The 5000-nt window shown below is 36.8% G+C and overlaps 1 protein-coding gene across 3 annotated transcripts in view; it reads left to right on the top strand.

Moving 5' to 3' along the window:
- LOC144979877 (carnitine O-acetyltransferase-like) overlaps positions 1-5000 on the top strand; it is a 55271-nt gene that overhangs the window by 5669 nt on the left and 44602 nt on the right. The window contains exon 1 of one of the 3 annotated variants that reach the window (XM_078927114.1): positions 4862-4920. The exons of the other annotated variants lie outside the window; for them this stretch is intronic. The gene's annotated coding sequence lies outside the window, so the exon portion shown is untranslated. Of the gene's footprint in view, positions 1-4861; positions 4921-5000 lie in introns of those variants that run through there. 3 annotated transcript variants of the gene reach the window in all.

Raw genomic sequence — 5000 nt, 5'->3', positions numbered from 1 at the left:
GTCTTATATTTTTGGCATTAAATTCAATTTCTTCTTCTTCTAGGTTCCATGCCTGGTCCAGGCTTCAGATACTGCATGAATTATCTCTCTCCATTCCTCCCTGTCTCTTGCTTTTTCAAACAGCTCTTGGATTGTTAGGTTGGTGAAGCCCTTCAGTTGGTCTATGAGTGTTTTTCTTTGTCTCCCCCGGGCGCGTTTACCAGGTATTTTTCCACAACTTGCCAGGTGTTCATTCTTATCTTTCCTTACTATGTGTCCGAAAAAGGATAGTTGTCGATCCACTATTAAGGGCATTAGTTTCCTTTGTTGGTATGTTTGTTTTAGCACTTCTTCGTTCGTTTTGTGTGCAGTATACGATATTCTCTGCATCCTTCTCAAGCACCACATTTCAAAAGCTTCAATGTTTTTTTGTGTTTCTGCATTTGTAGTCCAGCTTTCGCATCCGTATAACAAGATTGGCCACGTGTAGCACTTCAAGACTCAGAATCTAATCCCGAACGACATCTGTTTGTTTTTCAAAATGTTTCCCAGGTCCATGAAGGCCTGTTTGGCTTGAGTTATTCTTGCTCGTATGTCTCGGTTACATCTTCCATCTGTTGTCACTATTGAACCTAGGTATTTAAAACTTTCTACGTTGGTAAGTTGCTCGCCGTGAATCGTTATATTGCAGGTGTTGTTGTTTTTGGGGTTTTTCTGTATTACCATGCATTCCGTTTTGGTGATATTCACTTCCATTCCCTTGGCTTTACTATCTACTACCACTTTGTCAACAATCGTTTGAAGTTGGATTTCTGATGTTGCAATGAGTACCGTATCGTCTGCGTATCTTATATTATTTATGTTGTGACCTCCTACTTTTATTCCCTCCATATTAGTTATGCCCCTCATGATTGTTTCTTGGTATAGATTAAACAGATCTGGTGAGGCAACACACCCTTGACGGACTCCTTTCTTAATAGGAATGGAATTTCCTGTAGAGTTTCCGATTTTGATAGATGCCTGCTGGGTGTAGTATAATGTTTGCATGAGTCTGAGGTCTTTCTCATCAGCGCCAATGGAGTGCAGTTGTTTTAGTATTTCTTCGTGGCGTACTCTATCAAAAGCTTTTTTGTAGTCGACAAAACAGAGGTATAGTGGGGTCTGAACCTGTATAGCTCTTTCACTTAAAACATGGAGGAGGTATATTCAATTTCTAGCCTCTTATAAATCAATCCGATCTGATACATACCATTCTAAAGTGATGGATCACAAATATACCTACTCTTATTAATTCTCGGTGGGGATCCTGACCTCCCACAGTGGGCAGAGAGGTACTTGCTGTGTCTTCTGTCACCCTGTGTCTGTTTTCTAATTGCTTTCTGTCTTTGTCTTGGAATGAGATTACTTGGTTTTGTCCTGACCCTGGCCGGAGTCCTTGGCTGGGAGGGAAACAGTCGAATGTATAGTTATAGTTTTGGAAGATGATATTTTTTTCCTTGTAAATCTTCTTTCTGTTATGTACTGTTATTTTTTTATTTTTAACATATGATTTGTAAAACATTTGAGTGTAATCCTCTTAGTGGGGACCTGTGCTGGTGCCTGGTTGAGACTTTTAGATGATCTCAAACTAAGTACATTGATAGTGTGCTCTTGGAATCTAAATCTGTTTGAACCGATTCCCCTTTGTCTTACTATTTCTTCAAGCCCTTTTAAACATCAAGAATGTCTTTACTATCCAATTTTCTTCCTTTGTACTGGCGCTGATATGACCTAGATGTGTTGCAAGTGTCGTAAAACTCTTAAAAACAAAACAAAATAAACTCTTATTAATTGAGATGAGAGGGTCCTGATAGCTCGGTTTGACGAGCACTTGCTTCACATGCAAAGGGACCGAAATAACGCGGGAGCAGTCGAGATCTTTTCCTAACCCCCCCTGTCCACCCAGCAGTGATTGGGTATCCGGTTCTGTTAGATCTGTTGGAAAGCACTTTGCGATACACTAGCAGCCTATCCAATTGATAGCAAGCAATTGCTATTATCCATTTCATGATATAAAAACTCCATGAGTTTGCTGGCTCTGAGGGACTTCCACTACTATTATTGCAAATTAACAGATGTCCGTTAATTAACAATGACATTGAGTCCACCAACACCTATAACCTTTTTAAATGGTGTAACATGTGACCCACCATCTCAATTCGGTATTATGTTGTGATTAAAAAAGAGAAATATTATGCCCTTCTGCCACGACATCATAAGAAATGGTCACCTAGACATTCCTCGAAGGAATATAGATAATTCATCAAACAAAATGTCTGATGTCAACAGGAATCACCCATGTTGTCCAAGTGCTCAAATTGGGGGTTAATTAATCTTGCTCAAGGAAAAAACACGAAAGTGCCTGAAGCGGGGCTCGAACCCAAGACCTTCTGGGTCACAGCCTTAACCACTCGACCACTTCACCGGGATTAAAAGGTTGTTAAAAACTGAATTTTCAGTTTACATCTAAAGAGTGAAATTGATATCTTCAGAGTGGAATCCTTATAAAGTCAACTTCTGCTTTAAGTCAACACCACTTGTTGGTCCCCAATTGTCTGTTCTTTATCTAAGTCAGACCTGCCTACTTAAAAATTCGTAGTCGCTAAAGTTAACTTTATAGTTCAAAAATTTACTTTCACAAAGAATATATAACACTTGAAAATTCTTTAAATTATGTAGTCTGGCATTTAAAATAAGTATTTACGACCTGGAGATGCTCATGAAGTTCTGAAATTGGAACCAAAAAAACGTAATTCTATGAATTTTTTGTAGTAGTAGGCATGTCTGATTTAAGTGTATTCCATTGATAATGGATAAAGTCCACATAGTCAACTAATCTTTCTAGTTCAGCGATGCTGACTTTCTCAGGATTCCCTGTCTTTAATGGAATGAAAGTCATTTTGTGATTCGTAAAAAGATTAAAATTTGTCACTATAGTGATTTTGCCTTAACATTAATTTTTCAGCATAAATTTGATTCTGTCATAATAACGTTTTGAGACAATTGGTCACATATGGTATATGTTTTGGACCATTGGGGGGGGGGGGGGGGAACAACTAATTAATTGATGAAAGCTATAGCAATATTCATGTTTGCACTGGGTGGGGTCTTTTGAGCTCCCATGGTGGGTAGGAGGTCACTTGTGTCTTCTTTCCCCCTATATCTGTTTTCAGAGTTTCTCTGTCTTTGTCTTGGAATGAGATTACTTGGTTTTGTCATGGCTCTTGCCGGAGTCCTTGGCTGAGAGGGAAACATCATATGTATGGTTTTTGGGAGATGATATTTATTTCTTTGAAAATTATCTCTCTGTGATGTACTGTTACATTTGTTGGTTTGAATATGTTATGGATTTATAAATATTTGAATGTATTCCTCTTAGTGAGATCCTATGCTTGTGTCTGGATGAGACTTTAAGGTGATCTCTAAGAACTCTGATAGTGTGCTCTTGGAATCTAAATCTGTTCCCTATTTGAAGAGTCCCCTTTGTCTTACTTTTTCTTGTGTGATTTCAAATGTAAATCTAGAATTTTTGGACTGTCTGTTTTTCTTCCTTTTTGCTGTCTAAAAGTGTCGAAAGTGTTATAAAAACTTTAAAAGAGAACTTAGATCCAGTGGTCATGATCTCTTCCAGGTTCCTCACTGTAGATCGTCTTTTAGCGAGAGATCTTTTAGCCATTCGGCACCCGTCTTATGGAACCAACTGCCTTCATCCCTCAAAAAATGTCCAACTTTTGAAAACTTTAAAAAGAAACTCAAAACATATCTCTTTAGGAAATCATTTGATGTTTAACATTTCTATTAGGCCTACATGTTATAGCTATCCTAAATTTTCATCTTGTAGCACAGTGTGTGGTAATTAAATTACAAATTGATTAATGCTATTCCAATATGATAGATTTTATGCTTAAATTATCGATTTATTGTTGTGTTTTATTTGCATTGTAAAGCGCCTCTGAGCACATTGTGGATCTAGGCGCTATATAAATTCATTCATTATTATTATTATTATTCATTAAAACAACTAAACATTAATGTTTGCAGTCTAGATAGATTGTTCCGACTATGGAGGCCACTCGTAGAATCAGTCCAAATGTTGTTTAATAGGATTCAATAGTCTTGACGTCACGTCCACCCAGCAATGGGCAGCTTGGTTTTAAACAAAAAAATCTGTACTCAGAATGTGATCAGAATGTATAAAAGTCAATACATGATCAGATTTATAATGTTTTTCTCCTCTGGATACACTTTTATGCTCATCGGAGAAGTATTTCATAAGGGCGTCTGCCATTGTTCCGATACTTTATAACCAGCTGCTAAGTTACTCTGCGTCATTACGAGGGAAGTGACGTCATGACTGTTGAACCCTATTGGAATGATTCTAACTTAATCATACTGTTCCAATTAAAGTGACAAATTAGGGAGCAGGCACTTGTGTATGATAAAGATCTGAAAAAAAAAGGGTATGAAACAGTGCCAGACAAAGCAATAAAGAAAATATAAGAAGAAGAAAAAAACATCCCAAATAATCAGTTTGTCTCAGCTGGGGATCGAACCTCAGAACTGCTGATTACTGTTGTAATTGACAGTTATAATTGGTGATAAAATATACGACACACCTTTAACTATCCCTTCTTCAGGTCAGTTTTAACAACAAACTTGCTCTTTTTTTTTTCCTCTACTCTACTTGTGGTAAGGGAATTGACCTTTTGCTAGTTAGCATGAATTTTTGCTTATCTTTGCAGTTTGGGATATAAAAATTGTCAGCTCGCATATAATTAACATTTTGAGTTATTAGTGAATTCATATTTTCATTTATTCGTTATTACCAATATCACATATTTTATTTGTCTTTCTTTTTGGATCGTACAACTGTGATAGACTTTTCTCTCAGTGTCTCTTTCTGTCAGATAGTTTTATATTTTTCGTGTTTGTTTATATATATATATAAATATATTTATATTTATAAATTAGTAGAGGGAACT

This window comes from Berghia stephanieae, chromosome 9 (genome assembly GCF_034508935.2).
Source record: "Berghia stephanieae isolate SIO BIC M18660-M18661 chromosome 9, UCSD_Bste_1.3, whole genome shotgun sequence".
Classification (NCBI taxonomy): Eukaryota; Metazoa; Mollusca; class Gastropoda; order Nudibranchia; family Aeolidiidae; genus Berghia; species Berghia stephanieae.
The sequence above is the reverse complement of the archived record's forward strand: the minus strand, read 5'-3'. Positions and strand labels throughout refer to the sequence as shown.